This window comes from Sceloporus occidentalis, unplaced genomic scaffold (genome assembly GCF_023333645.1).
Source record: "Sceloporus occidentalis isolate IW3139 unplaced genomic scaffold, rSceOcc1.0.p SCAF_6, whole genome shotgun sequence".
NCBI lineage: Eukaryota > Metazoa > Chordata > Lepidosauria > Squamata > Phrynosomatidae > Sceloporus > Sceloporus occidentalis.
The window spans coordinates 52,674,115-52,691,035 of record NW_028316986.1 but is presented as its reverse complement, the minus strand read 5'-3'; the positions used below and the strand labels follow the sequence as shown (position 1 = coordinate 52,691,035).

Here is a 16,921-nt window from a genome sequence, read left to right as displayed (position 1 = left end):
AACAAATGTTAGTAGAGTGAGTAATTCAATTTTAATTTTAAGAAGCTCATTCTACTATTAGGTCTATGTCTTTGACTTGTGTCTTTTTATAATGGTGCCTCATAACCAGGAGAATTTCTCCATTCAATCCAATGACAGCAATTTAACATTTTTACTAAATGTGGGAGGTGTAGGTGCCTGGTACTGAATTTTTACTAAATGTGATTTTTTTTTTTACAAAACTAAATGGTATGCCCAAAGGAGTTATGATAACATAGGTTTGTGGAAGAGGATGTTTGCATCTGATCCTGCTAGTTGAGATTTACAAAAGAGGCAGAAACTGAGGAGTATCTAATAAAATCCTGCAACTTGGAATTGCAATTAGAACACTGCCAACTGTGTGAGCTGAGTTTTGGTGATTTGCCTCCAGGATAAAGCTGCTATAGAATATCACAGTTTCATGTCCTTCTATTTTCTTGGGTTCAAAGGGACTTTGGGCTGGTACAGACAGCTCTAAAGGGGCAGATTGATACCACCCCTTTGATTGTCAGATCGGAGCTGTGAAAACCACACACTGCAGCCCTAATCCCACATTTTTCCAGCCCAAAAAGAAGCAGCAAAATGCTGCCCCTTTTGGGGGTGGAAAAAGGGCAGCTTTTCGGCCACGGTGCCAACTTTTTGGCAATGTGCAGTATATAAACACTGCACCGCCAGAGCACCACATCACTGCCCTCTATCTGGTTGGGTGGGTGGCATTATGCTGGCTTGGAGGTGGTGCCAGGGTGTATGTCATTTAAATGCCATGCCCCATGCTGCCCCCAAGCTGGCATATTGTGTTGGTCTGTTTTGCCCCTTAGCTAATTCTCAAGGCAAGATTGAGCAAACCTCTGATTCCTCTCTGCTAGCCCTTAGAGCTCTAATCCTAGACCGAAGATTAGTAAATATGACTTGTGGGCTACATATAATCCCCAAGGAATTTTTCCCCTCCTTTGGTCCTCCTGTTATCTTCTCTGGGGTCTCCAAACCTTCCCCATTCAGTCCATTTCCACTCTTGGGGCCGCTGCAGTCTGAAATGGTCCTGGAAGTAGAAATTTGGTTCCCAAGCCCCCTGGAATTTGTCCACTGACTTAGACCTTCATGGCTGCATGAAAACCTTTCTCAGGGTTAAATCCAGCAATACTTGTCCAATCCCTGAAGATTTTAAAACTGTGTAAGAGGAATGAGAAAAAGATTACCTTTCCTTTTCAGAAGGAAAACATGAAGTTGACTAGTTTGCCCCAATTTAGCACTTCCTATCTGATATAGAATATTTCATGCTCAATCAGACTGAAATCTGTGTTAAGAACAAGGTGGGTAGGTTAAGGGGAAACAAGTGGGGAAAAGTGGGACAATAAACAAAATGAAAAACTTAGCTCTTAGTGTGCTAGGGCCTTGAAAAGCTCAGAGCAGTGAGGTGGGAGTCTTCTTGCAGCTTCACACATTCTTTGTGCTGATCAGAAATAAAAAGATGAACGCTGCTTCCAACCCTGTGGTTTATTAATCAGCCTGACACTCATTTTTCCCTCAACTACTTCTCACTGCTTTAGTTTGTGCATTTAGTTTGTTTCTCTTTGGGTAATCTACATTCTGAAATCTAATCAAGTAGGGTTTAATTTGGGCCTTCATGAGGCACAGTTTAAACCAGGAGTGGGAAACATGTGCCCAGCCAAATGTTGTACATCAATCCCCAGCTGTCTTTATTTGGATAGCCAGTGGGAAGGGAAATCCAGTAACATCTAAAGGACTTCTCCCCTTCTCCATCCCTGGACTTTAAACAGTGGCTGTACTCCTCCTCTCCATATGCTGACCTTGCACAATTGATCTGAATGGAAGGGGTAGAATCTCACAGATTATATCAGAGATAATATGTGGCTCTCTAGATGTTGTTGGATACAACTCACATCAGGTTTGGCAGGCATAACCAGTGGTGAATATCATGGGAGTTGCAATGTAGCAACAGTTCAAGGGCCACACATTCCCCACTTCTATCTAGGATGAGAGATCTGGTGGAAGGAAGACAGATTTTAACCAGTTGGTGAAGCAGCTGAAACTGGACTTTGGCCTGTTACAGACTGCCAAAATAAAGCTGCTTCGGGTCTCTTTGGAGATATGCTATTTAAATGATGCATGGGTCCTAAGAGTCCGGAGGTCGCGCCAAAGCCACACTCCATTCCTAAGCACTGGAGTGCAGCTTTGGTGCAGCTTCCAGATTCTTAGGATGCATGCATCATTTAAACAGCATACCTCCAAAGAGACCCGAAGCAGCTTTATTTTGGCAGTCTGTAACAGGCCGATTCGTGTCAACTTAAAGTGTGCAGGGGTGGTGTGGTAGCAAGAGGAAGAATTTGGAGGCAGCCCTGTGAATATTTCTGGGTACTGTATGCACTAATAAGGATTTTCCCTGCCCCTTTAACCACGAGAAGATATACTTTATCAGCCTCATGGGCATAACTTTTCACATCATCTTCTCCATTATATTATTATTCATTACCATTATCCATTATTCATTCAAACAATTGGTTTCTATCATATTTAAAATTTAAACAAGTTGAGTTGTGTTGGTCTTTATTATCTGTCTTATTTGACTCTATAGTCATACCAGTTTCTTATTTTTTTTAAATATTTTTTAAATTTAAATTATAATTCATAGATTTGATGAATACAACACAACAATAATTGCACTTTTACATAGTTATATCAGTTTCTTTTCTTATTTTAAGGTTCTCATTAGCTTTGGTAAAATACAGTAGTTTACTTAGAACATTTTTGACAAGAAACCCCCACCCTCAATTAATTTAAAATAGCAGTATGCTGATATAGGTGACAAAAGAAGAATTGCATTTGGCTTTCTAATTTTTTTGCACTATTTTCCATTGGTCCTGGCAGGCATGAAGAAATAGATACTAAAATCAAAAATAAAATCCAGCTCACTCATATGCAGTGATTACATCATATGAAATTGCATATTTCATGCAGAGTGCTCTATTTGGTACACAATTTGATGACTGGAGGAACTTGGTTTCATTTTAAAATAGGATAAGCTTTAGTCTTCATGGTTGCACATGCATCATATTATAATATGCAAGCTGTATTCTTAAGCCGACATTAGAAATCAAATGGCATTTTGTTTTTGGAGTCTGAAGAAGGAGAGACCTGTCTGACACCATTTCCCTCCAACCATGCTTTTCCCTTTGTCAGTTTTTTCCACAATCAGCAGTCTAACCCCTACCCTTTATGGACCTAAATTGCACAAATTAAGAAAAAATATTATTTCCCCTAAAACTGGCACAATTCAGAGCCTGCATAGAATGTTTAGTGTCCTTATTGTCATGCCTATACTTTTTGGGTAGAAATTACTCCCAGCCCTAAAGGACAGAGTAGCTGCTTGTTTAGATGGAAACCTGCAGTGCATGCTTTCAACTTGAGAGTGGGTGTCCAGTTCTGGTAAAATATGTGAGATATCTTCCGTTGACTTCAGTAGATCCTGTATGTTTTTAGGATTAAGATGTAGACAGGTAATACCCAGAGAACAAAGAAGTGAATGTTGTTTTTGTTATTAAATACCCTCAGGTTGACCCTGACTCATAGTGACCCTGTGTATGACACATCTCTAAGACCCCCCTGTCTTCCACTGTTCTGCTTAGGTCCTGCAAATTCTTGCCTGTGACCTCCCTGATTGAACCTCTCCATTTGGTGTGGGGTCTTCCTCGCTTTTTGCTGCCTTCTATCTTCCCTAGCATTATCGTCTTTTCTAATGAGTTGTGTGTTCTCATCGTGTGGTTTAAGTACAACAGCCTCAATTTGATCATCTTCGCTTCTAGGGGTATTTCCGGCTTGATCTGTTCAAGGATTCATTTGTTTGTCTTTTTGGCCATCCACAATATCTTCAGCACTCTTCTCCAGCACCACGTCTCAAATGAATTGATTTTCTTTTCATCCCCTTTCTTCACTGTCCAGCTCTCATATCTATATATGGTGATGGGTAATACAATTGGATGGCTCTGACTTTACTGTTCAGTTGTATATCTTTGCTGTTTAAGATCTTGTCTAGTTGTGAATATAAGTACAGTAGCTAAAAGCAAAGGAAGATCTTCACCTCACATGCCTCATAATCGTCAGCCATAGTAGTCAGCAGTAGCATGGAGGCTTGTATAAATGCTGTGATCGACAGCATTACTTTATTGTGCTGTTAGATATGCCCACCCAATAATGCAAGTTACATCGCTTTCTTACACTGCTGTCTAAAGCAAGGATGAAAAAAGCTGGGTCTTCCAGATCTTTGAATTGCAGCTCCCACAATCCCTTGTTGTTTTTAACTGTCATCAAGCCAACTTTGACTTATGGCGACTCTATGAATGATAGACCTCCAGGATCCCAAACATCAACAGCTCTGCTCAGGTCTTGCAGACTCAGGGCCATGGCTTCCTTGATTGAGTCTATCCATCTGTAATGCAGTCTTCCTCATTTTCTGCTGCCTTCTACCTTACTAAGCATTATTGTCTTTTCTAATATCTCACGAAGTACAAATTCCAGAATTCCATAGCATTGAGCCATGGCAGTCAAACTGCATTAATTCTGCAGTGTAGATGTAGCCCAAGTCTAACCCAACATTATATACAATGTATTCAGTGTTTAAAAAAACACATATTTATTGAATTTATATGCTGCCTTTCTCCTGGTGTGGGACCCAAGGCAGTTTGGAGACAGCCAATACTCTCATGTTTCCCATGATAAAAAGGACTGTCTTCTCACTCTGTTTCTGCCCATTATCATCGTAATGGCTACTCCCCATCCTATGCTATCCGTGTAATGCATTTTATTCCTTTTCCCGGCAGCAGGCAAATTGCTTTTAAAAAAGACTGCAGGCTTCAAATAAAAAGCTACAAAACTCATAAATGCCTCCCTCTCTGATAAAAAGGAAACTGGCCCTCACTCTTGCTTTACCCCCAGAGCAACCTCACCCATAGAGGGCCCATCAACGGTAGTCAGCTTTTTAATTCCCTTTCAAAAAGGGACAGGTGATTCTCTTGCTTTTCAGGTAGAAGCTGGCACAATACCTAGGGCCTAGTTCTGAAGAGGAGACAGGTCTGTGGAGCAGGCAGCAGTTCATAGGGGATAGAGGCAGCAGCAAGAAGCAAGCAGACAGGCAACAGACCTTCTCTTTCCTCGGATGGAGGAAGTACTGTTCTTGCTTTTCTGGTATGTGGACTCCATAATAGTGTGATAAAATGCAGCCTTACCTGCCCCTCTCTCCCAATTGGAAACCATTCTTTTTCTTATTCGGTCCTAACAGTATCCTCTTGTTATGCATCAAGACAATAAAATGCTGTGGCACACCCATTTAAGAGCGATCCATAGTTTTCATGATCTACACAATCAAAGACTTCACTATAATCTATGGCGCTTTACAGACCGCCCAAAACGGTGGTCTGCCGGCGCCCGTGTTTACTGCGCGAGGGAACCGCAGCAGACAAACTGCGCAGCAGACAAACTGCAAAAAGCGGGTTCTTACGGTGCCGTTGTGACGTCGCAAGGCGCCAATGGCACCCTTGCTGCGTCACAAGGGCGCCGAGACATGTGGATGCCAGGCATCCATCACGTCAAAATGGCAGCGCCCATCTGTATAGATTCCATCAGGAAGTGCCGCCCCTTGCGCGTAATGACGGTGCCCAATAGGGCCCGTCGGGAACGCACCTATAACACAGAGATTGATTTTCTTCTGAAATTCTTTGGTGTGCTCCATTATCCAAAGTATGTTTGCAATATCATCTCACCATTTCTTTTCTGAACTTACCTTGGACATTTGGCATTTCTCACTCCTTGTATGGTAAATGTTTTGGCTGTAAAATAGTTTAATGGACGAGGGGAAATGGGTGGTGTTTCATGATACCTGGATAGATATCTAAAGGCCTTTCAACTGACCTAAGTTTAAAAGGGACAAATACAAGAAATGGAAAAATGAGGGAAATCTTCAAGGAGGAGTTCGAGCAAATAGTCAGCACAGAAGGAGATCAGGCTTGCTAGAGTGGTTAAAAACAATTAAAAAGTGAGGGATGTTGTTATGCCATAGCAAAAGGAAGAACAAGGAAATGGTAGGGCTATTGCATGGAGAAGATGGCAAAATACTAACGGGATGGAGAAAAGGCAGAACTACTCAACACCTATTTGCCTCAGTCTTCTGCCCCCAAAAGAAAAAGGGTGTTCAAACCTAGGGGAAATGGAGCAGATGATGCTGTTGGGGAAATGCAGCACATAATCGGTGCAGGAATACCTGGCAACTCTAAATAAATTCAAGTCTCCAGGGACAAGTGAACTACTTCCAAGAGTATTAAAAGAACTGGCAGTGGTAATCTCAGAACCATTGGCAATAATCTTTGAGAACTCCTGGAGATCAGGAGAAGTCCCAGCAGATTGGAGGAGAGCAAATGTTGACCCTAACAAATACCAGGCAGTCAGCCCAACATCAATACCAGGAAATGCTCTAGTCTAGTTCAGTAAACAGACAGTCTGTAAGCACTGAGGAAGGAATATTGTGATCACTAAAAGTCAACATGGGTTTCCCAAAACAAGTCGTGCCAGACCTGTCTTATCTTATCTCCCCTTTGTTAGAGTTACAAGCTTGGTAGATAATGGGATGTAGCATTCCCTGATTTCAGGAAGGCCTTTGACATGACTCCTCTACTATATATTTTTGCAAACAAGCTAGTAAAATGTGGTCTTGGCAGAGCTGTTGTCAGGTGGATTTGTAATTGGTTGACCAACTGAACCCAAAGGGTGCTCACTATTGGCTTCTCTTCATACCCCAGAGGGCAGGATCAGAATTCAAAATAATCTTAACAGATTATAGAGCTGGGCCAAAATTAACAAAATGAATTTCAACAGGGAGAAATATACAATACTACAGTTAAGCAGGAAAAAACCTGAAATGCATAGATATAGCATGGGTGACACATGGCTTGACAACAGTACGTGTAAAAGGAATCTAGGAGTCTTATTAGACCACATGCTGAACATGGGTCAACAGTGTGATGCAGCACCTAAAAAGGTCAATGTGATTCTAAGGTGCATTAATAGGTGTATCATGTCTAGATCAAGGTAAGTAATCGTTCCACTCTATTCTGCTTTGGTCGGACCTCACCTGGAATATTGTGTTCAATTCTGGGTACCACAATTCAAAAAGGATATTGACAAGCTGTAACATGTCCAGAGAGGACAACCAAAATGGTAAAAGGTTTGTAAACCTTCCCCTATGAGGTGTGGCTGCTGCTACTATAAACATTTAATAGTGTATACTGTTACCTAAAGAACAGGTAGGGGAGACCAGCTGTCACTGACACTTCAGATGTTGGGCAAATTAGCTTTGTGAAAGGCTTGGGGGTGGAGCTGAGGGTGACACAGAACATACATAGAGTGAGGGCATGTATGCAGGCTGGGCTGTATGTGCAGCAGCTAGGTTTTGAGGTCATATTGATGCCTTAAAATTAGCCAGAAGTGATGGGCTATCTAACCAGTAGCAGAGCCTTGAATGGCTTATACCAGGAATCTGCAGTGGGATTCCAGACTGGTTGATGGTTTTAACAAAAGCAACTGTTGGATCAGGATAGCCCTGAGAACGGTAGATGGAGAATTTGGGGTGAGATCACAAGTGGGGCGGGGGTATAGAGGTTGGCTTACTGCTTTAGGTGCCGTGATGTGTTCCTTTGTTTCAGGTTTCAAAAGGAAATGTAGAATGTTTGGGGGAAGGATGAAGCACTTTAGATTTAATAGCTTTATTTACTTAGATGCCCACTTGCTTAGGGAAGCAGTTCCTTTTTCCTGGTAACTTGACCTTTTCATTGTTCCTGAAAGGTCATGGATCTCTCAAAAACATGGTATTTCCAAATATGTCCTGCTTGCAGACTCTTTATCGGCAGGCAACCAGTTTGCCACTGTGTGTTGGCAGCCAGGATCTACTGGAGTAGAAAGCCTATTGGTCTGACCCAGCAGGTTCTTATGTTACTTGTGATCAACAAGTTCCATTCATTTCATTGGTCTACTCTAAGTAGAAGCAACAGTGGATTTAGCTCAGAGGATAGATTGTCTCTACAGAACAACTAGAAGTGTCATGCAGAAGACTACTAACTGGCTAACGTGTATTTCCTGATGATCTGTTGCCACTCAGCTTATGCATACTTAATGGAGAAGTAAGTCTAACTATGTTCAGTGCTGCTTACACATCGAAAAATGTATAGGAGTGCAGTGTTAACTGTAATTATGTACTTGGCCTTCAAGCAATAGTCTTTGAAGATACAATCTAATTTACTAACTTGTTCTGTTCTTTTTTCTTTTATATTGGAGTCTGTGATCCCACTATGAAGAAGAGGTGTGCTGTGCCATGCCCAGAGTTTAATCTTCTCAATGCCATCAGAAGGAAAACAATCATGAGATCTAATTTCTGATAGATTGGCCTTCCTAGTCAAGATGTGACATCTCCATAGTCCAATGACTGAGACAAATATAGAAGAATTACTGCTTCTGTTAGCATTCTGTTTTGTTCCTCTGCTTACTTTGTTTGTCTTATGATGGAGCTGTACCATTATGATGTCCCATGGGGAGTTGGGGAGGGGTGTCTTTCTGCAATCTTTAACAGTTTCTTCTGACAAAACAGCATTTACCCAACTATACAACACATCCAGGAACAGCTGAAGATTTGTGACTGGTGGGTGCCATTTTAACAAGCAAACTTCTGTTATAAGCACAACCTTTTACATATTTGTTCTGCACATATCCACGCTAACTATGTAAGAACATATGTTCCTCCAGAATAACCACATATTCTTGAAAAGTTATAAATTTTGTGGATTGTCTGCAATAGTTTTTTTAAAACTGATTTGCAAAAGTCACAAAGTGATGAAGACTATGGTGATCTACACACATACTTGGAAATCTTTTGCTTTTCAGCAGCATGAATTGGTTCTACTGCGTTCACAGCCACACACGTATAGAGGGAGGATATAGCTAGAATGTGTCCACATGATTTAGTATCCATATCACTTACACAGCTCAAATATTCCCTAGCAGCACCATCAGCTGATACCTAATGAGTCTTGATGCTGGACAGCATCCCATTAATCAATCAAGGTGAAAAATGCTTGTTTGAAAAACAAGGCTTAGAGGCACAAACTAGTCTCCAGAGGCAAGCACATTCATAAGGACCAGATGATAAAACAGTATGAGATTATTTTTAGTTTTGGTTTTTCCCTCTCACTGGGCAACAGTGTAGTGAGAAAATACATAATGATGTGTGGATGAGTGATACAAAAGAACTTTTCCATGACTGCCTTTTAGAGCTTTGTATAAGCCGAATTCCATGGTTTTTATAACACAATCTATTTATTTATTTATTTATTTTTGTAATGTTTTATCTAACTCGATTAAATTACAAGGTATGGACCAGAAAGGCAACAAAACACAGCAACTTAAATTTGCTGTCTTAAAGGCATTTCATTTGAGTGTTACAGTGGAGAGTAGACATGCATGACTGATGTTTGTTCTGGGAAACTACAGAGGATAAAATATCCATAGACACATTGGAGAAACAAAATCACTCTGTACTTTGGTGCAAGATGTTAAAGCATCAAGCTGGCTATGTTTTTTGGTCCATTTCTCATTCTTGTGAATGAAAACCCTGTCTCTTGTTTTGGTCAGGAAGTTGTATTCATTAATGTTTGCTTAAAGGAGGATAGTTCTGCAGTTTTATATTAGTGGTAAACAGGAACAGAGCCCATTGGATAACATATTGGAGAATCTTTAGCACTCTTTGCTCTAGCAAACAAATTTGAACTAAACTGCTATCAGTAAAAGCACCAAACCTTGTAAAATAGTAAGATCTTAGCATGACACCAAGCCAACAAAGAAGGCCCTCTCCCATAAATCCACACAATTTGTTCACATTGTAGGATACAGAAGAGGTGCCTCTTAGCCGTTCTTAGTATTCAGTAGGTGCAGTGACTAGCCTTTTATCAGGATCTAAAAACAAATGTTGTCCAGTAAGGGAACATTTTCACAGTGAAAAAGTCAGCAGTAGCAGAACATGCCACTAACCATCCTGGGCATAAAATACTGTTTGAAAACACCGAAGTTCTGGACCATGCCAACCACTACCATGTCAGGATGCACAGGGAAGCCACTGAAATCCACAAACACCTGGACAATTTCAACCAGAAAGAAGAAAACCCTTAAAGTGAACAAAATTTGGCTACCAGTCCTGAGGAATAGCAAAAGTAAGGACTCAGCAAATACAAATGGGAAACCATTCAGAGTCAGGGGCTTTCCCAGCAGATAATGATCACCATTTAGCAGACATTTATCCTCGTTTGCATTAGCCTCCCAGCCTGAGGCCAGCCATCAGCACAGAACAATACACATGCAAATCACTCCTGCATTCCCAGGTTCACACAGTATATATACACCCAATTTTTCCAGGCAAAGCATTCTCTGAAGATGCCAGCCACAGATGCTGGCGAAACGTCAGGAAGAAACTTTTCTGGAACATGGCCACATAGCCTGAAAAACCCACAAAAAACGATGGATGCCGGCCATGAAAGCCTTCAACTTTACATTAAACCAACAGGGACACACTCCCTGTCTAGATGCCAGCATAGGTCATCCACCAAGGGTGATAAATGCTCTCTCCATCCCTTAACAAGGCCTGAAATGGATATAGGTAATCTGTCTCATCCAGAAACCCTTGGAGTTACGAAACCACCAAGGCTTACTTGACCTGTTTGTCTCATTTCACATATTTCTTGTTAGTTTTGGATAAAATGTTTGCTGAAATGTATTAATATGCTATTTTTTACATGGTGTAGTCCTATCCCTACTTCCATTTTATTTCTGGCTCTGGTACAAAATTTTATGTTACAGAAGTAATACCTGGGTACATGTCTACTTTGTTAACTGAGGTATACTTTTATAGTCAGTTAAGAGGAGGGAATTTTGAGTCAGAGACTGAAGTGGGGAATTCCTGCAGCTAGATGCAGTCATCTCTCTGGTTTTAACCCTGTTGCTTAATTGTAAGAGCATTTTATTCATTCACTAATTCATTTAAATGCAAAACTAGTTTCTCTCCACTTAATACAATTACCATGGAAAGGACTCTCAGCCCTCTGCTATTTGTAGGTGAGCAAAGAAAGCATAATCAAAGGCTTGTCTTCCCTATCTTCCTATGGCTTCTAATCTGTGACTCTTCTCTAGCAGTCTAGGAACACAGAAAGGTGGATCAGTGTAGCAGCAGAAATATGTCTTCCTCATATACCCTCTGCATGTAAGAGAAGTGTTGGGATGGGAACAGAGAGGTGTCCTCTTTACAAACAGGGTAGAGGATCTGAGGTGTGTGAAAGTTACATAGAAATCTTCCTAAGCAAAGCCTTTTCTTTTGTGAATTAATACCCAGCGCTAGATTAAACCTGGCTTAGTTAACAGTTGTGCTTATATTGCACTTCATGCTTAGGTTCTGTATCTAGCACTTGTATTTTAGGAGATGATCAGATGAGACTAAAGAACTGGAATTTTAACAGGATAAAAGTGGGTTTAGTTGCACCTATCACACAATGTCATGTCCATCCTGTTGCTGACTTGCACTCAGTGCATTGCTGGGGTGCACCTTTTCAGTGGCTAGCAAAACCTGTCAATAGGCTCTCAATTGCACTGTTACTCCATGACTGCCTTGGTGCAATAGCTCCCTTCTGGGACAGTTCGGCTGCCCAGTCAGGGGTTGCGAGTGAATGATGATTCTGCTGCTCTCCCCTTTCCCATCACAGCGATCCTGGCTGCCAACACCTCCCCCAAGCCAGTTGCTACTTGCTGTTCAGAAGGTGTTGGCAGATGAGATGTTTTGTCCCCCCATTTCCTGTCTCCCCCCGCCAACTGATCTCGCTTCCCCCCACATCCCTACCACCCCTGTGCTGCTGACCTCACTTCCTTCTGCCCTGCCACTTGATCATACTTCACCCCACCCTCTGATCTTGCTTCCCTCATCCCTCTGCTCCTAATTTCCTCCCGCCTCTGTTGTCTCCACCTGCTCCCGCTACCTGATCTCACTTCTCCTACCTCTCCACCACCTGATCTGTCTTCCCCCCACAGATTTTGCTTCTCCTATCCCTGCTTCCCTCACACTAACCCCTGCTATTGGCCATCTCCCTCACTGCCAATTGTGCTTCCCCCTTCCCCTGCCCCCCATCTCACTTCCACCTTGCTGCTTGATCTTGCTTCCCCTACTGCCCACCCCCAACTTTGTGAGCTCACTCCCTCCTTCTGCATGTCCTAAGTAAGCAAAAATGGAGGAAATGGAAGCGAGGTAGTGCAGATACCAGTGCACCATCTAGTATCAAAGCAGAGGTGTAACAAAGATTGCTTCAATACTGTTATGTTTCTATGTGCTTCAGAAATGCAGTTCCTGCACTACAGAAGCCTCACGTGATAATTTCCTTGAAAGATCATCTAGTCTAACCCTCTACTGATAAATGAAATGTCCTACTAGGGCACCTCTGATGCCACTACTAAAAATTGTTCCATCACTTTCCAAGGACATTTTTTAAACTACACTGGGGAAATGTCAGAAGACCATGTGTGTAGAAGAGCTGTTAACACCACCAACCTTTTATCTCCCTTTTATGATGTGCATTCAGTTCAGAAAAGCAAGAGTTTACCAATGTTTTTTTAACATGGAATCTACCTTTCAGACTACAACAGTCTAATGTAGGCTTGTACTTCCTGTCCTAACTTTGTTCTTCAGAGTTCAGATGTCTATAAGCCACTTTGTTAAGCCGTTTCTAACAGGCAAACTTATGGCAGATGGATAGCTCATCCTGAGTTTGTTGCTTAGCTCCAAAGTTTAGATCATGCAAAGAGAAACCTGAGTATTCTGGGAGCACAGAGCAGAAATATCTGTTCTGGTTAGAAGTTGATGGCTGTTTCTTCTTTGGCTTGTAATGACTACCTGGATAGTCAACCTGTATTTTGAGCAGTTTCTAAGATTCACAGTTTCCTGAAATCACAGAAAATATTGGGGTATGTGATTTGTGTCAACAGTTTTGTGATCTCTCTAAACAGTTTCTCTATTTGTGACAGAGCAGCCATGTATAGCTACTTCAGAATAAGTTGTGAACAGTTAATACAGCAGCTGATAACAGAAGTTACAATATTAGCCTAAGGCATTTTCATCAACACTCAGCCTGAGGTGCACCAAATTTAAATTTGAGGGCCTTATGGAAATGTTATATTTATATTATGATAACAGTTCGGACTAAGATTAGGGGTTTCACTGGTATTTATTTAATGTCATATTTAATTTTATTCTTTTTTATATTTTTAAATTGATGATCAGTCTGATTCTTCAGGATGAAACAGCCTATACACCCAAACAAAGTACATTCCAACAGCTGTCTGAAGCAGAGTTTCAACAAAATCATTTCCATTTTGCAGATGGTACAACTCAGAGAGGTAATGATTTCATCTCTACTAATGAATCTTTCCACGAATATGAATCTGAACTGGTGCTCAAAGCCATAATGCAATCATGAAACAAAAAATAAAATAAAAATAGCCAAATTCTATAGATAACATGAGAGAGGGGCAGTCATCATTATCTCTAGACTCCTGCAGTAGGCAGATATTCATAACAAAATATCAGATCTAGCGTACTCTCAGTACTGCAGAGTTTAAGAGTGATTCCTTGTTTCATTTCTGTAATCATTCACCTGGAGCACATACTTTGGAAGACATAATCACACAAGTCCCAATAGCCTTATAATTTTATCTAGCTCCAGTTTACCAAGTGCAAACAAACAAACATTGACATTTGTTGCTCATTTTAAAGACACATCATTGCCTCACATTGATTTTTTCTGCATTTTCCACTCGGCAGGCAAGGTCCTTTGTGAACATCATGCATATTCATTCTCAGATTAAATTTGACCCTGAAGTTACAGGTCAATCCATACTGGAAGGATCTGTGTTTATCCAGTTTGAGTGGCATGGTGTCTTGGGCCTTTTTCTGGGTGACTGTAAAGATCTCATAATTCAGGTGCACAACATAAGTAAAAAAAACCACAACAATTTTGTAATTTCAATAAATCAGCCTGCCTCAGCATCAAAAGCTAACTGGTTGATGGTCAATAGCCGATATTCAAGATGCATCTCGGGGATATTTTATAACTGCTGCTATTGGTGTGTGCTGGTGCAACCCTGTAGTTCAAGACACTGGAGAGTCCACACATGGGTTAGAAAGGGGCAATGACACTGGTTTGCAAGAACTATCTAGCGCTGCTGTCAAGATCACTACAGCTGCCGCTGCTGTTACTGCTGCCTGAAATAACCTCACACAACTATCCTTTCTGATCTATTATGGCCACAACATCAAGCAGCTAAAAGCCTCATTGGCCAAGGGCTATGCAGGCAGCAGAGCCATGGATGGACACTTGTAGCCATCACACAGAACGACACAATGGAGGAGATAATATCCAACTCTGACAAACCATTTCAGTGAGCACTGAGAACAGTTTTTACTTTTCAATATGTCAATATGATCTAGCTCTGTTTGTCTGTCTCTCTATATGTACAAACAGTATATCACAATGTTGCCTTTTTGTTGGAATTATCAAAGTAAAAAGATTGTAAACCAAATCGATGTAATAAAAGTTCCAGATGATTCACAGTGTCTGATATGTGTATGCCTCACTTTCTATATACAGTAGAGTTTTGTTCTAGAAGTGCATCACAAAATTGCTGTTACACATACATCCTCTGCAGGTTTAATCTTAGTGGAAACTAGTTGTGTTGGTGTGCAGCAAAACTATACACAGCACATATTGGCTGTTTGCATTGGTGCCTCCTTGTCTAAGCAGGGGTGCATGGCATTTCACTCTCACATTTTGGGATGAACACTCTCACCATTTGGACCACAGTTTCCTCTTGAATGTTTGTGATCACATGACTTCCCATTCCTTTATAAACCTTATAAAATGTATTCCATTGTTTGAATAGGATGAAGATTTAATATTTGTTTGTACAAATGATACTTTGAAGAATCAAAAAGAGGCCCAGCTACCTGACATTTGGAGATGAATCAGTGATAAAACTTCTGGAAAATATCTCTACTCAATATGCTGTTCAGGACACAGGAAGCCAGGCTCAAACTGTTGGAGAAAAAAATGTAGCTCATTCTGTTTGAAGGAACATTCATATTTTCTGGCCAGGTTTAGACTGAGAAAAGAAAATGGAGTGTTAACTGACTTGGCCATACCAATGTCCAGTTGCAATAGGGTGTATTGCTTCTAAGAGTAGTCATTTGGTGCAAATGTATGATTATTAAGAAGCATCATTGGTGGCTGCTTCTTAGGTTTGCCACTCTATATTCAGATGTTCACCAGACAGTAAACTTGAGGTTTTTCCCAATGTGATATAAGATATTTCTATATTGGCAGGTGTTTGATGAGTGAGGGAATGCTGCAAGTTAATCTATCAGCACTTTTGTTTAAATGTGTATCTTTTATCCTTCAAATAATAGAAGCCACTTAAAACCTATGAAGTGCATCAAGGTACATGTTTCAATGTATTACTATTTTGTATGGCCAATACTGGGTTACGCATTAAGTAAGCTGGAAAGAGGTATGTAAAAACCGTTGCTTAGCATGGGATGGTCCTGATATTTTTTCAATTTCATCCCTAGTGGAGACAAAAATGAATTTTTCCTCACAGTGAAGAATATAGCTCAGTGATCAATGATGACATTGTTCCATATGCAAACAGCAGATTCATTAAAAACTGTGACAACTAGAAATACGATCAGTTACTATAATGGTGACAGGATGTTTTCAAAGGTAAGTATTGTAAAGATAATGCTTCAGTCCTAGCATGCTTACTAAGGAATAAACCCCATGGAACTTAGGACTTTCAAATAAATACCCATTGGATTGTGTGGCAAGTCAGTTGCATATTAGTTGCCGAAATAACAGCAGCACCTTTGAGTTTATAAATAGCAACCATGCTCTGTAAAGCAAATCTAAGAAGGAAGCAAAGGAAAAAGGTGTGTAACAGAGGAGTCAAGCTGTTAGGAATTGAGGACAACCCTCTTATTACAGAAACAAAATAGGATTGGTTTGGGGCAAAGAAGTTTAGCAGCCATGCTAAAAATTTCACATTATGTAAACAAGCTCTAGAATTTTAAATGTGTGTTAACCTGCAGCACTAACCAGAGAAAGATTTCTGATTCGCTACCTCAGTTTCCTGTGTAACAGCTGCCTTTTTCAGCACTGCTGAGAGAAGCTTGGAAAAAGAGGAGATTTTTGGAGGTCAGATGGGGGATGTACCCTTTGATGCCGAAAGAAAATCTTCATGTAGCACATCATGATTGTCACTTTTAAGGGTGTTATCTGCAATCCTAAAAATCAGCACTTGACCATATTACCATGTGGGAGAAAGAGATAACACTGCAAGAGACATAACTAGGTCTTATAGAATTGGGATGATTAAATTCAAAAGCAAATTGCATCCAGGAAGCCATTTAAGTCACAGCATATTCTGTCACTGGCCTCAAAATAACCCACTTTTTAGAAACTGAATAAGCTAGCAGAACTGTAGAGGCATTTTTCCAGTCACAAGATTTAGATGTGTTGCTCGTTTGCTCAGAATGATGTGTTAACTTGTCAAAACTCTTCATACTCTTACAGAACTGAATAGAAAGAAAAATATTCTGCTTCTCCCAAACACATTTCTGGAACAAACCCCCAGATGAACTTGAGAATGACTGCTATGTGATTCAGCTGCAACACATCTCTTTCCCCTTAACTTTAGAAGTTTAGACATATAAATAACAACATAATGCACATAACTCTGCTGCCCAAATTTTATGAGGTGTGGGGGA

General features: G+C 40.7%; 1 protein-coding gene across 1 annotated transcript in view; it reads left to right on the top strand.

Annotated features, from left to right (window-relative positions):
• The window catches only part of TMEM151B (transmembrane protein 151B), a 42,839-nt gene extending 30,357 nt beyond the window's left edge, over positions 1 to 12,482 (top strand). The window contains exon 3 of the mRNA XM_089529448.1: positions 8,356 to 12,482. The gene's annotated coding sequence lies outside the window, so the exon portion shown is untranslated. The remainder of the gene's footprint in view (positions 1 to 8,355) is intronic.
• Positions 12,483 to 16,921: the final 4,439 nt, after the last annotated feature.